General features: G+C 41.0%; 1 long non-coding RNA gene across 2 annotated transcripts; it reads right to left on the bottom strand.

The window, feature by feature from the left end:
- Window positions 1-1,287: 1,287 nt before the first annotated feature.
- Window positions 1,288-19,570, bottom strand: LOC119000303 (uncharacterized). 2 transcript variants are annotated; one of them, XR_005069286.1, is made up of 5 exons: window positions 19,379-19,570; window positions 16,266-16,374; window positions 6,083-6,237; window positions 4,255-4,353; window positions 1,288-1,462 (listed from the first exon to the last, which is right to left on the bottom strand). It is a non-coding gene; the product is annotated as an uncharacterized LOC119000303 (long non-coding RNA). The 2 variants fall into 2 exon arrangements; XR_005069285.1 differs by lacking the exon at window positions 19,379-19,570 and adding an exon at window positions 18,243-18,288.
- Between the last annotated feature and the right edge of the window lie 1,669 nt (window positions 19,571-21,239).

Genomic DNA, 21,239 nt, shown 5'->3' with positions numbered 1-21,239 from the left:
TGTAATTTTTATTCACTCTATAATTGTCTTTAGGAGTGAAAGTAATAGAATTATTACACAGATGGGCTTACTACAAATTCATGCCCTCTTATGCCAACTGGGCCCTCTTAGCTAATGGTTATCCTTATATTCTCCTCTCATTGATGGCCTTCCCTGTAGTGATATCTGCTTACGTGCCATGTTCTACCTCACTAGCATGCACATCTTCTTCTCCCTCTCTGACACAACCAGGCCATCCACATCTTATCATTTTGCACCTGAAAATTCTATGTGCCTCATGCACCTCAAAGGAAGTGATACCATTCTCCCTTTCTCACAATTACTCCCCTACCTGGTTTTCTCATCCTGTCTCCTCCCCTTTCCCAGGGTCATCTGTTTCTCAAATTCACCCTCCCATCTCTTGTCCTCTACTGCTCCTGCCCCCCAGACTATAAATAAACTCGAGTCTTCTCACCTTAAATAAACAAGTGAAACAAAACTCTTCTTCTAGAGCAACAAACAAAAGTAGGTCATAGCTTCGGAAATGCTATAGTACCAGTGTAAAGACAAATACCCACTACCTCGTGCAGAAACTTCCTTTCATTGCCAAATTTCATGTCCACCCCATGTTGTAGCTACCTAACTAGCAGCCCTGCCTGCAATTTCTCGCTCTTCCAATCCAACTGACACCCTGTGGCTGTATTAGTCTTCCTAAAAAAATGCAGCTTTGCATACACCACTTGCCATACAGGATAAAGCACAAATTCCTTAGTCTGGAATTTACAGATATCTACAACCTGTTTTCTCCTCCCCCTCTAAAAAAACTTCTCTTTACTACATTTCCACGAGTCTTCCGCTCAATCAAACTTGAACACTCTACACGTAGTCTCTCCTCTGCATTGTTGCTCACACTTCCCTCCTGGAACAAGCTCCCTCCTTCCCTCTGCAACATCTCCTCCTTAAGTCCTATGCTTTCTTCAAGTCCAGCTCAATTTCCTCCTCCTCCAAAAGGTTTTTCTCAATAGAACCAACCTGTGGGGACCACTTTCTGTCTGAACACTAGCAATGGTCCACCTCTTTTGGTATTTAGCACCAAAGTTGGCTACATGCCCTGGCTGCAACAATATCTTATACAGCACCTCTTTATACCTCTCTTTTAAATTAGCCTTTAATGTTTTTTTTATAATGAAAACAAGCCCAGTTAGATAATAGAGCTTTGAGGGGGAGGGTCTCTGAATAACTACCAAAGTAAATTTCTAAGATCTACACATAGGCGGTGAGTTGAACAGAAAGACATACTAGCTATTTCTCCCTGTGGTACCTAGTAGAGGTTGATGTTGCTAGAAATATCCTCCCAGATCTGGTTATAGTTGCACTGATGCAAACCCTGGGGAGCCACGAAAGCTGGATGAGATGGCTCCATCTTATCTATCTTTGCAGCGTGATCCTGGAGCACGTGCCTTACTCGTCCAGGGCTGGAAATCTTGAGTAGAACAGAAAGGAGAAGGAAAGGTTGGGAGAAGGGTTATTCACTTCTTAGCAAGAATTGGTAATATACATATGAATAATAAGCCCCAGGTGGGACTTTATTCAATTAAAAAATAAAATTTAAATCATAATTCCCTTATGTAGTTCATTCATTCAACACTGTATGTATTCTAATAAACATAGAACATTTACTATTCTGTTACAATCACATAAGTACAATAGCAGGCAGGACTCCCACAAGTGCCGTGGTACCAGTGAAAAGATAAACACCCATCAGTTTTTGACACAACCTCTGTCTGCCTTTAGGAAGCTGCCAGGAGCTGGAGGGGGAGGCCGCTAGTGTGAGAGAAGCACAGGGGTTGTGAGGGCATAGTCCTGGGCTTATATCCCCACTGGAATCCTGACTTTCCACGCAGAGCAGGACAAGTCACCCTAACAAGAACACTAATGATGTCTCTCCCAGGGTCGCTGCAAAAATGCCTGGGATGTAGCATGTGCTGAATAAATGTTCCTTCTCTTCTTCTGGAGGTAAAACAGAACTTCTACTTCATAAATATACATAATAATTTGATCATTTTAATATCGCTAGAAACCTCAGAGATCATTTAGTCCAATCTCTATCAAAATCTCAATGGCATTTTTTAAGGGAATAGAAAAATTTATCCTAAAATTTATATGGAATCTCAAGGGACACCAAATAGCCAAAATCATTTTGAAAAAAGAGAAACAATTGAATTACACTTTCTAATTTCAAAACATATTACAAAGCTACAATGATCAAAAATGATGTGTTACTGAAGTAAGTTAGATCAACAGACCAATGGACAAGAACAGAGAGCCTAGAAATAAACCATCAAATGATCAAGTGGTCAAATGATCTGAGATAAGGGTGCTAAGACCACTCAATGGAGAAGGTACAGTCTCTGTAACAAATGGTTCTGGGAAAAACTGGAAAGCAACATGCAAAATGATGAAGTTAAACCCTTTTCTTATACCACATACAAAAATTGACTCAAGCTGGACTAAAGATTTAAACATAAGACCTAAAACTATAACACTCTTAGTAGAAAACAAGGAAAAATCTTCATCATATTGAACTTGGCAATGATTTCTTGGATATGACACTGAAAGCATAGGCCAAAAAAAAAAAGCAACAATAGACAAATGTGACTACATCCAACTTAAAAACTTCTGTGCATCAAAGGATACAATTAACAGAATAAAAAAGAAACCCATAGAATGGGAAAACATATTTCCAGATCATATATCTGATTAGTGTATCTGGGGTTAATATCCAGAACATACAAATAACTCTTACAACTTAACAACAAAAACCCAAATAACCCAATTTAAAAATGGGCAAAGGACTTCAATAGACATTTCTTCAAATATGTATGTAATACATCCAACAAGCATATGAAAACATGTTCAAAATCACTAATCAGCAGTATCCATGTTCATAGCAGCACTATTCACAATGGTCAGGTGGAAGCAACTCAGATGCCCACTAACAAATGAATAGATAAGCAAATGTGTTTCAACATTAAAAAGGAAGGAAATTCTGACATATCCAAGAGTATGGATGAACCCTGAGAACATTATGGTGGCTAACATAAACCAATCAATAAACAAAAAGACAAATACTGTATGACTCCACTAATACGTAGCACCTAGCGTAGTCAAATTCACAGAGGCAGAAAGCAGAATGCTGGTGCCAGAGACTAGGGGGAGAAATGCGGAGTTACTGTTTAGTGGGTGTCTAATTTCAGTTTTTCCAGATGAAAATGTTTTGGAGAAGGATGGTGGTGATGGTTGCACAACAATATAGATGAACTCAATACCACTGAACTGCACACTTCAAAATAGTTAAAATAGTGAATTTCATGTTATGTGTATTTTATCACAGTTTAAGAAAAGAGGAAAAATAATGTAGAGAGAGGTCATGCACCCTTCACTTTGCTTCCTTCAATGTTAACATCCTGCAAAACTACAGTGTCACAACCTGGGTATTGGCTTTGGTACAATCAAAACATAGGACAGAACCACCAGCACAAAACCTGCCTGCTACCCTTTTGAGGTCACACTCCTTTCCCTTCCCCACCATCCCTCCTCACTCCCTTGAATTCATGACTCTGTTTTCCATTTCTACAGTTTTGTCCTCCCAAGAGTGTTGTATTAATGAAATCATAGAGTCTTTATAGTATTGACTTTACTTGTATAGTTCTTTAGAGATGCATCCCTGTTCTTGAATATATCACTAGTTTGTTCCTTTCTATAGGTGCCTGCTATTCCATAGTACAGATGGATATACCAGCATTGGTTCAATAGGAGGCACAGAGTTTCAGTTTTACAAAGCAAATAAATTCTGGAGATCTCTTTCACAGTGACATGTATATGCTGAACACTACTGAACTGTACACTTAGAATGGCTAAGATGATAAATTTTATGCTAAGTGTTTTTTTATCACAATAACAGTGAGATAATTCAGTCTAATATTTTTGTTTCATAGATGAACAAAGTAAAACTTAAGGAGGTTATATAACTAGACTGACATCACGCAGAGACTTAGTGCTAAAGCTGGACTAATATCCAACTCTTGACAATTGCTACTCTCTCCCGAAAGCTAACAGGATTACACAAGTTTTGCAATTAGATTAGAAAGTTCCAAACAAAGCCTTCATAGTGAATTTATTGCTAACATTTTTCAAAAGGAAGAGAAAATTGAATTTTCTGAGAACAATTTTAGTAAGAATTTTATCTACAAGGGAACATGGTTCTTTTCTTACCTTCAAAAACTTTGCTTAGAGTTGCATTTAATACATCTATTCTCTGTTCTTCTAGTTTGGTCAAAAGCTTCTTTTGCCAAGATCACATTTTGGCTTAATCTAGTGGATAAACATGTTCACACCAAGTTACAACAGAACAGAATGGTTCTCAGTTAAAGTTGCAAGCAAAGAGATTCAAGGACCTTCTGAAAAGGGACCTGGCCTCCGTGCTAGAAAGCCTAGTGGGGCATGGGAAGCCTTGGGCCTGTGTGGGTTCACAGACCTGTGGAGGCAGATCATTGGCGCCTGGTCTGTGAGATGCAGTAGCTCCACCTGAGATGACAAAGCACCATCCATGAGCATAAGGGACCCTGAGGCCATCGGTATTGGGCTTTGCGCTCAATGTCTGGGGCGAGAGATATCCACTCACAAAGACAGGTGACATCACATGTAAAACTTCACCTTTTGCATTAACAAATTGTATTTCAAAAGTTAGTTCTGTGTTTAAATAAATACAATGATATATGGATAACTCTCTAAATTTATATCTAGCTCTAAGCTCTGGCCTGTTATATCCAACTATTCCCTTGATACCTATACTAGGGGGCAAGTGTAATGATCTAAACCAGAGGGTCTGGCTTCCTCTATACCAACTACCTATTTGCTTAAGCCCCAGGCTTAACAGTCATGACTTTTCTCCTTTCCTTCCAACCCTGTTTATCACATAAGACTTTTCTTTCTTCATAATACATAATATATGAATACATAACCCTCATGACACATGGGTTTTATATTTGCAAACTTGCCTACTCACTAAAACGTATTTGCCACCCTGAAATCAGTACTGGCAGACCTTTCCTGGTCACTCATGGACATGCACAGAATGGTGAAAATTCTAGTTGCTCAGCTCCACATTTCCAGCTGAGGTCAAACAAGGCAACACCCTGCCTTCTTATTTCAGCTCTTGTACTATAAACAAGTGTCCTTTTTGTGGCCTATTTAGTGCCCTGTTTTTATATTTTTGTGCTTTTTGTTGGTGGTCGCATCATTTAGAATGGCCCCAAGCACAGCACCGAGGCTCCACCCAGTGTCCCTAAGTACACAAGACGTTTCTTGTCAAAGAAGTGTGCATTTTAGTGAGCTTAGTTCACGCATCAGTTACGGTGTCATTGGCTACAAGTTCAATCTTAATGAAACAACAACACATTAAACTGCTGTCTTTACACAGAAACCCACACAAAACAAAGACATGTATTAATCAGTTGATGAACCTAATCCTGTATTTCCCCCGTGAGTAAGGGGTTCAGTATTAATTCAATATTTGTAGTGACTTTATAGAATATAATTACCCTGAATAACAAAAATCATGTAATTTAATCTGCTCACTTGTGTATTCCTTGTGAACTCTCTATCTCCAGCACCATGGGCCATGCCTGACACACAGTATGTAGTCAGTAAATAGTTTTGGACTGAAAAGCTGGATTTATACAAGCTAATGATACTTCAAGTGTTACCCTTTGTTCTTGCCGAGTGGGCAAGATCACTACGACAGAAAGGGAGTTCTGCCCCAACAGGGAGGGGCGCTGTGCGGACGACTTCCAGAGAAGGCAGATCAGCATGGCTGATGCCATCATAGACCCAACGCAGAAAGGAGCCAAGGTCAGATTCTCCTGAGGACGGGGAGGCACATAGCCTTTGTCCTAGGGGACAGTTTGCTGAGGGAACAAGAGAGGGGACAACAGGAACCTGATGGCCCTGGTGCTGCGGCCGCCTGGCCTGCTTGGAAGATACTTTGTAACACTGCCGACACCACTGAGAGGCAGGCCACTGTCACCGTGGGTCTTCTTACCTTCATGAAGGAAACCCAGTTGGCTCTTTTTCAAGGTCATCCTAGGTCCTGCCAGACCCAGTCTCTCCACTTTAGCTTTCCCAACAGCTTTCGTAGTCCCAAAACGTTTGCATTCTTTGTTGTTCTGTGAAGATGTTCTGAAGTTTTTAGTAAACCTAAGCAGGATTGAGAGAGTAGAAACCAGAAAAATGTGTCAGAATGTAGGCAATTTCCAAAACAGCTACTGATTGCCTTTGTAACAGTTTTGGAGGCAAACGAATTTGTAAAAGCATGACTCTGCCAGTAATGGACCGGTGTGTGTGCCGGTGAGTCACATGTATTCAGGCAGCTCGTTGCTAGAACCACATGTGTTTTATTTGTTCTGAATATCTTCTCCAAAGACTGGAAATCATGTAATTCATTTCTTTGTATTATTTTGAGCCAGACCCTATGAAGGGGTCTGGATTTGGAAATACATTCACTTTTCCTGGCCACCTAGCAAACTAGAAAAATCTAAGGGTGAGATAAATCCTGCTTCCAAAACTCTGACCAGGATGCTGCCAGAGAAAAGGGCCCAGGTACCAGGACCTGTTAAAATTCTTTAAGGTGCCTCGGCCTCTCACTTTCAGACTGAGGTTGCCTGTGCTTTCTATGACATGGCCTCCTACTGCCAGAGCGGACAACACTTCTTCCTCCCTTGTCCAGAGTGGGCCCAGGCCTGCTGAGCTTGTGGTAGAGCTTTCATTATCACACTGGCCACACCGTATCGTCATTTCCTCACAACACAGCAAGCTTCTTCAGGGCCCAGGCTGTGACTCTCAAGAACTTACCAAATGGTGATGGCTGAACAACAATGTGAATGTACTTAATACTGCTGGACTGCACACTTAGAAATGGTTAACATCGTTTGTTATGTATATTTTATCTCACACACACACACACACACACACACATTAAATCTGCCACAGTGCTGGCACACCCTAGGGCCTCAACAAAGGCTTCTGGAATAACAGAGGATGTTCAATGAACCACAGAACTAAAGATGCCTCCACTTCTGGCCAAGATGGAGGCGTAGGTGGAAACACTGTGCCTCCTTGCACAACCAAGTTTAAAGACAACATAGTTTTAGTAACAAAAATGCAACCAAAACACAGAAAATTGAACTGTACAGAAGTCCACCAACAACGAACCATTTAGCCAGACCGGTAAGAGGGGTGGAGTCAGCGGCTGGCAGAGCAGGTCGCGTAGGAAAAAGTGGCCGGACCAACCCAGGAGCACAGGTGGCAGTTGGCAGATCTCAGGCATGGGGTGGCAATGGGTGGACCCAGTGAGGGCGCAAGGCGGCTGGCTGACCGTGGTCACACATTCGCGTGCAGATAAACCAGGTGAAGGAGCGAGCAGTGAGACAAACCATGCAGGCTAGGGCCCCAGCGCCGGGAATTAAAGCCTAAAAGCACCAATTGGAAAAACTTTCAGGGCTGAGGTACAGAAAGAAGCGCCCAGGCTCACAGAGAGTTAGTTGGAGAGACCCACAGGGTCCTGGAGGGTGCATAGGCACACACACCCAGGAGCCAGCACCAGGGGGGCCCAGATAGCTTGCAGGAAGCAGCAGAGGAGACAAAATCCGAGAGAGAGCAGAACAAATGCCATTGCCCCTCTCTGACCCTGCCCTTACATACAGCGTCAAAACCCAGTGACTGGGTTGCCCTGCCCTGATGAACACCTAAGGCTCCGCCCCTCATACGTAACAGGCATAAACAAACCAAAACATTATGGCTCAAGAACAGCTCAAAGCCCCAGAGCCAATACTTCTAAGTGACTAAGAGATAGCCAACCTATCAGATACACGGTTCAAAACACTGGTGATCAGGATACTCACAGAACTGGTTGATTTTAGTCACAAATTAGAGGAACATATGAAGGCTAAACTAAGTGAAATGAAGGGAAATGCACAGGAAACCAATAGTGATGGAAAGGAAACTGGGACTCAAATCAAGGGAATGGACCAGAAGGAAGAAAAATGACCAAACAGAAAAGAATGAAGAAACAAAAATTCAAAAAAATGAGGAGAGGCTTAGGAACCTCCAGGACATCTTTAAACGTTCCAACATCCGAATTATAGGGGTACCAGAAGGGGAAGAGGAAGAGCAACAAGTGGAAAACTTACTTGAACAAATAATAAAGGAGAACTTCCCCAATCTGGCAAAGGAAATAGACTTCCAGGAAATCCAGGAAGCTCAGAGAGGCCCAAAGAAGTTGGACCCAAGGAGGAACACACCAAGGCACATCATAATTACATTAGCCAAGATTAAAATGAAGGGGAGAATCCTAGAAGCAGCAAGAGATAAGGGGACAGTCACCTAAAAAGGAGTGCCCATCAGACTGTCAGTGGATTTCTCAAATGAGACCTTACAGGCAAGAAGGGGTTGGAAAGAAGTATTCCAAGTCATGAAATCCAAAGACCTACAGCCAAGATTGCTCTATCCAGCAAAGCTTTCATTTAGAATGGAAGGACAGATAAAGTGCTTCTCAGATAAGGTCAAATTCAAGGAGTTCATCATCACCAAGCCCTTATTATATGAAATGTTAAAGGGACTTAAAGAAAAAAAGATAAAAAATATGAACAGTGAAAGGACAGCAAACTCACAGTTATTAACAACCACACCTAAAACAAAAGCAAACTAAGAGGATAGCTAGATCGGCAGCAGAACCATAGAAATGGAGAGCACATGGAGGGTTAGCAACAGGGGAGTGGGAGGAGGAGAAGCGGAGAGAAGGTACAGAGAATAAGTGGCATAGACAGTAGGTAGAAAATATGGAGAGGGCAAGAATACTATGGGAAATACAGAATCTAAAGAACTTGTGACACATGGACATGAACGAAACGGGGGGAAATGGTAGGGGAAGGGTGTGCAGGGGGAAGGGGAATGAGGGGGGAATGGGACAATTATAATGGCATAATCAATAAAATATATTAAAAAGAAAAAAAGATGCCTCCAGTGAATGCTGATACGTCCCAGGCAGTTCTATCCAATACTGTTGCTCCTAGCCATGTGTGGCTGTTCAACATTTAAATGTAAATTAGTTAAAACAAAATAAAGTTTAAAATTTAGTTCCTCAGTTGCACTGCCCACAGTTCAAGCACTCAGGAACTGCACGGGACTAGCAGCTAACACATTCGACAGGCCAGATGCAGATCATATCCATCAGTGCAGGTAGCTCAGTGAGCCACTGCTAGACGGGGGCTGGGGTGGCAGTTTTTTTCTTTTTATTGAATTTATTGGAGTGATGTTGGTTAATAAAATTATATAGGTTTCAGGTGTACAATTCTATTGTATAACACATCAACTGTATATTGAATATTACATATCGTGTGTTCACCACTCCAAGCCATTTATCCCCCTCCATCACCATTTATCCCCCCTTTACCCTCTCACACCCGCCTCCCCCTTTTCTCTCGTAATCACCATACTGTTGTCTGTGTCTATAAGGTTTTTTCTTTTGTGCTTAATCCCTTCACCTTTTTTATCCAGCCCCCCAACCTCCCTCCCCTTCGACAATGGTCAGTCTGTTCTCTGTGAGTCTGTTTCTATTTTGTTTGTTAGTTTATTTTGCTGTTGCTTTTTTCCTTTGTACTGAAGTTTATTTCACTAGACCGAGGGGGAAGTTACTAAAATGGAGTTCCTTCAGACCTCCCTAAGCAAGAAGACTCCAGAAGCCACTTTGTCCCCAGCCCCTTAAACTCTTCTTAGGCAAACTCAAAAGGGAGGGGCACTGACGTGCCCGAGAACACGTTAGGAGGCACTTTTGAACGAGGTGACCCTGAACTTACTTTGAAAGACACGTAAGGACTAGGGAAGTTTGCTAAGAGCAAAGAAAGTGTTAGTAGGTGAAAATTATGTCCTTGGCATAACCCAGTTTTATTTCATGTGAAAAATAGGCAGACATGGCTCGCCCCTTCACACAACCACATTTTAATTACTACTAAAATATAGAACCACCATCACTCAGAACCAACTGAAATCAAGTTGAATGGAAGTCTGACAATTACAGAATTAAAGAAACCACATCCATCCAGACTAGTAGGAGGGGTGAAGATACAGAATGTGTTGGTTCCACATCCACATGTGGTGAATAAAAGTTCAGGAGGAAGCCCTGGCTGGTGTGGCTCAGTAGATTGAGCACTGGCCTGGGAACCAGAGGGTGTCTGGTTTGATCCCTAGTCAGGGCACATGTCTGGGTTGTGGGCCAGGTCCGCAGTAGGGGATGAACAAAAGGCAAGCACACATTGATGTTTCTCTCCTTCTCTTTCTCCCTCCTTTTTCCACTGCCTGAAAATAAATACATAAATACTCTTTTAACAATTTGGGAGGGATATCTCAGGAGCAAGAAGACCCAGTCTCTCACCAGGGCCCTCAGCCCAGGGTTCCAGTGCCAGGAAGATAAGTCCCCACAACTTCTGGCTGCAAAAGTGATTAGGGATTCAGTCTGTGGGGAAAAAAATCTGGATCCCCAAGCAGTTCCTCTTAAAGAACCCATACACAGACTCACCCACTCAGACTTCCTCCCTCTGGGCCCCAGCAACAGGGTGGCACCTCAAGCCGCAGCACTGGAGTGCAGGGGGAGGCTAAGATATCTGGCATCAAGGAAAGCAGAGGCCATTACCCCTTTTCTGGGCCCTCCTCCCAGAACCAGCAGACTGGTGCACTATCTAAGATTCTATTAACCTGGCTAACACTGTTTGACTGGCTTTGGAGATCCCCTGAGACTCTGCTCCAACCAACTTTTGGGCCCACCCAACCTGTTTTTTCATATGAATGGTCTTGGCTCGTGCTTCACAACATCCTAAATCCTCTCAAACAACCAGCAGCTGGCCTCAGTGAGCGTCAGGCCCGGAACTAGCAGCCTAGATTCACAGCTTGGCTTCACTGGGAAATCTCCAAGCCTAGCACAAGCAGCAGCCATCTCAGATTGCTTTATAACTCAAACAAGGAGGCCCCAAGCAGAACACAGATGGGGGCTGATCTTGGCCTGCGCCACCTGGGAAACCCCCAGGGCCAGCACACCCAGTGGACAGCTACAGACCACATCAGAGCACCATCACCCTGCCCCTGTACAGGGGATCCTCCACGGAGGGTGGAGGTTTGTAGTTAGTGGTCACAGCCAGTCCTAGCAGCTGACTGGCCTGGGTAAATCCCTCCCATTGATCTGCCGACAGCAACCAAAGCTCAACTACAAGAGGAGATTGTACTCAGCCCACACAAGGGGCACACCTTAAGTACCCAGCTTGGGTGATAGAGGAGGCTGTGCCACTGGACCCTACAAGGACACCTAGTACATTGGGCCATGCTACCAAGACACAGAGTCAAAGCAGCTCTACCTCGTACACAGAAACAAACACAGAGAGACTGCCAAAATCAGGAGACAAAGAAACATGGCCCAAATGAAAGAACAGATCAGAACTCTAGAAAAAGAGCTAAATGAAATAGAGATAAGCAATCTATCAGATGCAGTGTTCAAAAGACTGGTTATAAGGATGCTCAAGGAACTTAGTGAGGACCATAACAGCATAACAAAAGATGCATAAAGCCCTGGCTGGTGTAGCTCAGTGGACTGAACGTGGGCCTGCGAACCAGACGACTGCAGTTTGATTCCCAGTCAGGGCACATGCCTGGGTTGCAGGCCAGTTCCTGGCAAGGGCCAGTTCCCAGCAGGGGGTGCATGAGAAGCAACCATACATTGATGTTTCTCTTCCTCTCTCCTTCTCTTCCCCTCTAAAGATAAATAAATAAAATATTTAAAAAAGAATTTGAAATAAAGAACAATTTATAGGGGAACAACAGTAGAAAGGATGAAATTGAGAATCAAATCAATGATTTGGAACATAAGGAAGCAAAAAACAACCAATCAGAACAACAAGAAGAAAAGAGAATCCAAACAAACGAAGATAGTGTAAGCAGCCTGTGGGACAACTTTAAGCAATCCAACAGTCACATCATAGGAGTGCCAGAAGGAAAAGAAAAAAAAACAAGAAATTGTAAATCTATGTGAAAAAATAATGAAAGAAAACTTCCCTAATTTGGTGAAGGAAATAGACATGCTAGTACAGGAAGCACAGAGTCTCACACAAGAAGGATACAAAGAGGCCCACTACAAGACACATCATAATTAAAATGCCAAAGGTTAAAGATAAAGAGATGGGAGGGTGTGTGTGGGAGAATGTGTGAGGGCTGAGGGGATTAAGAAGTACAAATAGGTAGTCAGAGAATAGCCATGGGGATGTAAAGTACAGCACAGGAAAGTGAGTAGCTAAAGAATTTATACATAGGATCCATGGACAAGAACAAGAGTGGGATGATTGCCTGAGGGAGTGGGGGTTGCTGACTGAAGGAGGCAAAGGGAGAAAAATCAGGACAACTGTAATAGCATAGTCAACAAAATTGTATTTTAAAAACCCTGGCTCCAGATATCATTCAAATTTAAATAAAGCAAGTAGGCATTTCTAAATCTACGTGATCTGTTGTTAATCCAACAGATTATAGTTTCATTTATCAGTTAGTGAACAATTTTAGCAGTCACATAAAAGTTTGTAAATAACGCTGAACTTAATATTTCTTAAAAACTGAAGTTATGAATCTAAAATACAAAGCATACTACAGGTAATATTAGAGCTTTTAACCTTAGACCAAAAATTTTATTTACATTTAAAAATCGTTAAATAAGCCAACTCTTTTTTTAATGTTTAATTTCTGATAATAAAAATAATAGTGGCTATAAGGAAACAAGTTGGACCAGCCTTACCCTTCCATCATAAACCCGTAAAAAATAGGACAAAATACTCAAGGCAACTGCTGTCTGAAATGGGGCAACAAGAAGTGCAGGGCTGTGGTTCTTGAGAGAAACAAGTGAGACAAGCCCTACAATAACCTTCATTTCCCACCTAAAGAAGAAAATTTCTGAACCATGAAGAAGGAAAGGGAATCTTAAGCACAGCATGATGGTTTCTCTGAGTTAAGGAGAGAGATGAAAATTTGGGAAGCCGAGTCAGCTAGGGTTTGTGGGACTGAGGACTGAAGAAGAGGGAGTTCTAGAGAGAAAGAGCTTCAGAAATATGCACAGAAATCCTTTGGTTTTATGTTATTAAGCCATGAATACAGAGGGTGAAACTCCCTGAGGCAGTATAAAGAATAACTGATTAAAGAATTATAAACTGAACAGTTTACAAAGTTCATATTAGGCTAGGAAATGCTCAAGTGCCCATCAGACAGAGTGAGGAAACCTGGGGCATTCAGGGGAGACAGCCGAGGGCTCACAATTTAATAATAAAAATAAACTATTCCTAGAGTAAAAATTACTCTAAAGCTGTTCTAACAAAGCTTAAAATTAAGCTTTGACGGTATAAAGCTGATCTACAATTTAATTGTCTTCCAGAATAAAGTACAACACTCTCTAAAGAAATGTATTTATTTATTTTATTTTATTATTTTTAAAAATATTTATATCTTTATTTTTTAGAGAGAGGGGAAGGGAAGAAGAAAGAGTGGGAGAGAAACATCAATGTGTGGTTGCTTCTCATGTGTCCCCTACTGGGGACCTGGCCCCCAACCCAAGCATGTGCCCTGACTGGGAATCAGACTGGTGACCCTTTGTTTCATAGGCCTGTGCTCAATCCACTGAGCTACACCAGCCAGGGCTAAAGAAATTTATTTTTAAATCAGCATTCTATTATATAATGTAAAACTGTAATGCGTAGTATCAAAAAAATTACTAGACTTGCAAAAAAGTAGGAAAGTGACCCATAAGCAGAAGAAAACTAATAAAGCAAAATGGATCCCAAAATGGCAGCAGTGATGAAATTAGCAAGAAAAAAAGGGTATTTTAAAGGAGCTATTATTAATATGCTCAGTATGTTCAAGGATTGAAAGGAAAATGTGAACATAAGCAGAAAAATCAAAACTATTAAGAAATCAAACAGAACTTCTAGAAAGGAAAACTACAATATATGAAATGAAAAAGGTTGAAATCGACAGCAGGTTAGGTAGTGAAGAAGAAAAGGTAAAGGAACTTGAAGATAGCAATAAACACTACAGAATGAACTCCTGAAGGGAAACAAGGGACTGAAAACACACTAACTAAGCCTCAGTGACATGGGGAGCAACACGAAGCGATTTAACATCTGTGTAATTAGAGCCCCAGAACAAGGAATAGGGAGAGAAAATATATTTGAAGAAATAATGGTTGAACTTCAAAAAAATTGATGGAAATGATAAGATAATAATCCAAAATAAGAGCCCACTCCAAGGAAGATAAACACAAAGAAAACCTCACTGAAGGCTACCATAACCAAATAGCATCAACCACCAACAGAAAATCTTGAAAGCACCGGAGAATGAATGAACACACGTGTTAGGAAATGAAAGTGATGGGAGCCAGAAGACAATGGAACAGCTTCTTTTAAGTGATAAAATAGAACCACTATCAACATATAATTCTATATTAAAATATTCAACCACAATATTTTTCTAAAAAGAAGGCAAATAAAAACTTAAACAAATAAAAGTGGAGAGAATTTGTCTCTGGAAGATCTGCACTACAGGGAATGTTTAAGTTCTTTAGGCAGAAGATTAATGAGTCCATACAGGAATTTAGACTCTACCAAGGTTTCTCAGCCTCAGCCCTACAGTGATCCCTCACCTATCACGGAAGTTATAGTCCAGAGACTCCTGCAACAGGTAACAATTCACGAAGTAGTGATGTTATATTTTATTATTTTTATATATTTTAAGGCTTTATAAACCCTTCTCACACTCCTATAAACCTCTCCCACACTCTTATAAACACTTCATATGCTTTTTAACACTTTCTATACTCTTAAACCTACGTAATTTTAACAACATATAAAATTCCATATGGGTATTCACTAGTGAAGTATACAGTTGTCCCTCGCTATATCGAGGTTCGCTTATTGCAGCTTCACTGTATCGCAGGCTTTAAAAAACCTGCGATACAGTGAAGCCGCAATAAGCGAACCACAATATAGCAAGGGATGACTGTATCAACATTTGGGTCTGAATAGTTCTTTGTGGCGAGGTTTTTCTGTGTACAATATTTAGCTGCATTCCTGGCCTTTACTCAGTAGACGTCAGTAGCAACCTACTCCCCTCCCCAAACTGTGACAAACAACAGTGTCTCCAGCCCTTGACAAATGTCCCCATCCTCATTCTTTCCCTCTTCCCAGTGTGGACCACTGATATTCGCAGTGGAGCAGAGAAAGGACATTCTCTTCATGAAGAGAATCTTCCATGAAGATAATGACAGCAGTTCGACTTACAAATAGAATTTCGCCATTTTTTTTGTTTCTTTGTGATACATTTATTAATCACTAACTAGTTGTTAATAAACTAATTTGTGTGCATAGTGAGGCTGTAACATATAACACAAGAGTAAATAACAAAAACTTTAAAAATCAAAACAATACATGCTTATTAGAGAAAATTTAGGTCAACCAGTGTCACCCCAATAAAGTCGATGAAAAAAAAGAAAAGAAAATTTAGAAAATCTGTAAAAAATAAAATGAGGAAATTCATTATTTTGCCATTCAAGGATAGTGATTGCTAAAATTCTGGTCTATGTCTTTTAAGTGATTTATCTATATATTACATGACCATTACTATCACACATACATTTTACTAATCTTACATAATAACATAAATATTTTTACGCAAAAAAATGTTTAATGGCAGAACAATATTCTATGAAGTACCACACTTCTTTCTTAACTCTTTCTCCTACCATTGGACATTTGGACATTTTCGCACTTTAATTACTATAATGTTACAATAGTGATCTCCATGGAAAATGCTTTCCCCCACATTGTGAGTTATTTTCCTAAAACAGGGTTCCAGAAATATATTCCCTAAGTCAGAAAACAGCTTGTTGAGGACTGAAATGATCTTAGTCAATGTTGCATTGCCTCATAATACCAGCACAAGGAGTAATTAGTAGAAACTTAAGTCAATTGGTTAGTGACTGAACTTAACTATGGCAGGAGTCTAGCAAAGAGGAGCATTTACACTAACCAATTTCTGCAAACCATACACGTAGAGAAAATCCTATCATGCCGGAAGATATACCAGAAAGCCAACTTTATTCACACATTTCTGCTAAATTGCATATCTGTTTTTCAAATCGCAAAATGACTCACCTGCAAGAGAAGCAAAGGTAAATTTTCAGCAGTGTACTCTCTTCTTAGACAGCTCTCTAGCTCCCTCTGCAGGACATCGGCTTGAATAACAAGTGGCTTTGACTGCCACCTGAACCTAGGGGGGCAACAAAGCAGGCAAACAAAGGGAAATAAGGAAATGAAACTATCAGTATGTATGGCAGAAAATGACATGCAGTTTCTGCCAGCTTTTACACAACACATTATGCTGTCATACTTAAGTTTCTAAATAACCAATTTTAACATCACAAATCAAGGAACCATCACAAAAATCAAATATATCCAGAGAGGCCTGATCTGACCCAGCAGTGAGCTGCGTATGGGGCTGCTATGTACTCATAACTACTGTCAGAAACATCAGCTCGTGGCATGCAAAAATGATTTTTTTTCTGGAAAGAGTTTCCAGAGTTAGCAAAATCTAACTTATTGCTATATTGAAATAGCCCCCTGTCCTCGCCTGTAAGTTTTCTTTAGGGCCAGTTCTCTTTCTCTTGTGTTGTAAGACATGGCCTTTGGTATTTGAACAGAGCTGCAGAAAGGTTGGTGCAATAGAAGCCATAATTTAAAAGCTGTAACAGATCAGATCATACGCAGGCCCTGATTAATCTGTAACTTTTCACAACTGTTTAAAATAAGTATATCATATAATACTGGGTGTTTAGAGCCATGTAAATGCCACGTGCTCCTATCTTAGTCAGAATCTCTCTGCATACACCTCATGTTTGATAAACCTTTCCTTGGGTCAGTTTTTCTCTCCTTGTTCTCACAAACATAGCCTCTCCTTCTACCCCTGCTTTCCCTCCCTGTCCCCAACTCCAGAGTACAGAGAGAGGCACCATGGTGAGGATTCCTCATTCTCCAGCCTGTGTTTCTTCCAGTAACTTAATCTCTACCAACTACTGTGCTTACCAGACCTACTTCACCCTAGCTGACAGATGAAACCAGTATCTTATAATTTATAAAAAATGTTCTTAATTGTAAGTTCTCACTCAATTATCTGGAAGTGAAAATGACCCCCTTAAATATCCAACATGAAATACTTTGGAAATTATTTTAACCAAATGTCCTGCTTCAGAAAAATTATTTATCCCTAGGAAAACCTTAGCAGGAGTGCCTGCTTCAGCAGCCTCAGAGACAGCTGCCCAAGCCACGTCACCTGGCTGGTGTAGCTCAATCCAAGGGATTCATTCATATGTTCATTAAGCATTATTCTTTCAACGTTCATTCATCCAGCAAGCATCTGTGAAGCCCTAAACAACCACCATGGCCTGGGCTTTAGGCATAAAATAAGGAAAAAAATGAAGAAAGAAAAAAGAGAGAGAGAGAAGGAGAGAGAGAAAGAGAGAGAGAGAGAAAGAAAGAAAAGAGAGAGGGAAAGAGAAAGAGAGGAAGGAAGGAAGGAAGGAAGGAAGGAAGGAAGGAAGGAAGGAAGGAAGGAAGGAAGGAAGGAAGGAAGACTAAGGTACAATTATCCCCCAGTTTTCAATTGATCTTTCAGTCTACTGGGGAATGAGAATGCTGACAAGATTATCAGGAGTGGACATTCTCCATTTTCTTTGGACTCTAGAACTTAGCACGACATCCAGCAAAGAGCAGGTGCTCAGTAAGCATTTGTTGTATCACTAGTTAGAGTCTCCCAGGTCAGCAGTTAGTAGTTTGGGAGAGTAGAGAAACATGGGTATTCAGAGATTTCCCATTATTCTGTCCTAAAAGGGACTTCAGGGAGCCTTTCTTACTACAGTGTGCCGAGGGGAGCTGCTGCCTGGTGCTCTGACATTCAGTTGTAACAGTATCAACACTTAATCTTTGCATGGTGTTTTCTAGTTTTCAAAGTGCTTTAAGATGCATTAAATATCTCAATTGATCTTTATAAGGTAGGCATGGAACATGTTTTTAACATCGTTTTTCAAATAAAGAAACTAAAGTTGAGAGAAATTATGACTTCGATGGTTGCATTACCTTTGCACTTCATCATAGGATCCTTAATCTGCTTCACACACCGAGGGCTTTAATTACCAAATAAAACACACTAGACACTGGGTGTTCAGAATCATCTCTGGGGAGATGCGAATGCACCTACTTACTGCTTCTTCTCTGGATTTTCCCTCCCCGACCCTCGTCATCCCCGTTGCATTTACTCAGCCCCTCAACCTAACAGAGTCCTCATAACTGTTTCTCTTGTTCAACTGTGGCAGGAACAGAAACAGAGGTAGATGACGGTCCTGAGACCATGAGACTTACTACTTAGGGGCTGATCTGGCTACCCAGCTTCTCGAAAAGAATCAAATTGCTCCTTCTTTCTTTCTACCCTTTGTGACAGCATGGATGAACTGGAGAGCATTATGCTAAGCGAAATAAGCCAGGCGGTGACAGAAAAATAATATATGATCTCACCTTTAACAGGAACCTAATCAACAAAACAAACAAACAAACAAAATATAACCAAAGACAGTGAAATAGAGAACAGGCTGACAGGGCCCAGAGGGGAGAGAATTGCAGGAGAAAAGGGAAGGGTTTGCAGGAACAAGTATAAAGGACACATGGTCAATAACAAGGCAGGGTGTGGAACCAGGAGGGAGGTGGGGAGGTCTGAGGGGGTGGGCTGGGGTGAGGGTAAAATGCAGAAAACTGTACTTGAACAACAATTAAAATAAAAAATAAAAATAAAATCGCTATCATTGGCAGCATTTACCTATACAATAGTTCCTAATAAAACATCATTTGCACCATTCACTACCAACTACCTAACATTATTTCAGTTCTGAAATTTCTCATCAAAATCAAGGTCAAATTTAATTAAAATATTACTGGAGGAAATGAGATCTCTTCCCATTCAGTATGATTCGTGTAATAGCTTCTGACACTTCCAGACAATGGTGTTTGTGAAATGTGAGAGCACTTGCCCCCTTTCTTTGGTAGGACATTGACCTAAACGCCTGGACAATTTAGTGTACAGGAAAACCTAAGGACAGCAGTGAAGTCTGAGCTTGAGATAATGCCAACTGTCCGAGTAAAGAAGGGGATAATGGAGATTTGGGGGTGATAGTGGGGGTTAAAGACGCTAAAGACCATGCCTTCTCACTGCCACCATTTACCTGTGAGCCTGATGAGCTGTTCCCAGAAGAGTACTCTGTTCTTCTCAGACTTCAGTCCTGTTGCTTGCACGGCCAGTTCTTTCTCCAACATCTGGATCCTTTCTGTGGACGTCATCTCGTAAATTTCATCCATGGTTTGCACCCACTCTTTGTCTGAATCCCTGAAAAACAAGAACACAGAGCTTGTGGCTGACTTCCTCCATGGCCATGTGGCACTTTGTTCAAGAAATCATGTCAGCTTTGTGGAGATGTATGCTTTTGCAGTTTGAAGAAATAGCTGGGCTAGACTGTTGTCCTTTATGATTTAATTACCATTTAGTAAGCAGTAGAAAAACTGTAGGTTAGAATCTCCATTGACCATAGCTTTGTTTTCCAGCTTTCACTGTGCAGGTTTATTAAATGAAAAATAAATTCCTTGGTCCGACCCCTGCCGTCTTCATAGAGGTTGTAGGGATGGCATACTAAATGCTATGAATGGTGGTTACTGCGGATTTCTAACATCACTTCAACTGGAACAAACAATTGCTGTGTACAAGAGCCCTCTACGTGCCTAGAATTTTTCTCCAGAAGCCTTTCTGAAGGTATGAGCTTCTGACCAGGGAGAATAGACTGAGGATGGAAGGTTACTTAACATAATCATGATCAGTGCATTTTAGGGTTTGGAAGAAAATCACCCATTTGAACTCACCCATTTGAACGTGTTTTCTTAATTGTGAATGCTTATGATTGGCATACTGCTTTTACCATTAAATGGAACAGTTGAGAGCCCCTTCAACTGTGGACACCCAGTTCACAGCCTGTCCAATTCAACACAATTATTTACTAAGTGTCGACATTTTGGTCACGACAGATTAACTGCATGACCCAGAACAGGACGCAGGATTGCAGGGGATTAAGTAGACAGGGTGTGTTCCATGCCACTGCTGCCTTACTCTGTCCTGGACAAGTGGGGGCAGGGTCACTCTCAGGCTTTAAAGAGGTTTAAAATATTTATTTGAACTTCCCTTTTTTCCTTTGATATTTCTAGGATTTTTAGTTTTTCCTTCAGAGATACTCCATTTTCTCAAATTAATTTGCTGCTATTTCAACAAATTGTTAAGATGTAGAGATTTTTTTTTGTAAAGACTTCCTTTGGGAGCCTATTTGTTCTTTTACTAAATATTAAAATGGAAATGAGCATGCATGTTGAGCTTAGGTTGCGAACCTGCTGAGCAATAAATCTGCCACGTTTGCCACCCTGCTGGGGCTCAATAAAACGCACTGTTGTTGTTCTCAGCAAAAGCGAAATGTTGTTATGAAAAATATTTGCCACTTGGCAGTGTCCTTTCAAGTTGGGCAAACAGTTAAACAGCTGCCTTAACAGCTGCATTCCAACCGGCAGCCAAGTACGGCAGCCACACAGACTGGCTGATTCTTCTCCCAAAGGATGGACCTTCTGCCTTCATTTCCTGATCAGTTTCAACACTTCACAGCTCAGAAACCAGAACATTTAATCCTGCACCATTTAGCGTACTGCACGGTCAAGCACAGTATCCACAAAATTAACACAGGGAGAAGTCAGTCTTTGACGACTGTGGTGAAGTGGATCCGACCTAGAGGAATCCATGCCTGCTGAGCATTCACCTCTAGCATTCAAGAGACAAACAACTGTTTATTCTGGGAGGGGGTGGGTACGTTTTATTTATTGGGCACCTACTCTGGGTCAGGCACTTAAAATCTCTGAAAAGAGATTCTCAAGAATTGCTTAATAGTGTTTTTAATAAATAAGTACATTGAATAACTATTGATTGTAATAACTATTGATTGTAAACAAACAAAAAGTGGTAAAATCTAAGCTCAAAGAGGATAGTAAGATTAGCTT

Source organism: Sturnira hondurensis, unplaced genomic scaffold (assembly GCF_014824575.4).
Source record: "Sturnira hondurensis isolate 20B ecotype Veracruz unplaced genomic scaffold, ASM1482457v3 Scaffold0015596, whole genome shotgun sequence".
Lineage (NCBI taxonomy): Eukaryota > Metazoa > Chordata > Mammalia > Chiroptera > Phyllostomidae > Sturnira > Sturnira hondurensis.
The sequence above is the reverse complement of the archived record's forward strand: the minus strand, read 5'-3'. Positions and strand labels throughout refer to the sequence as shown.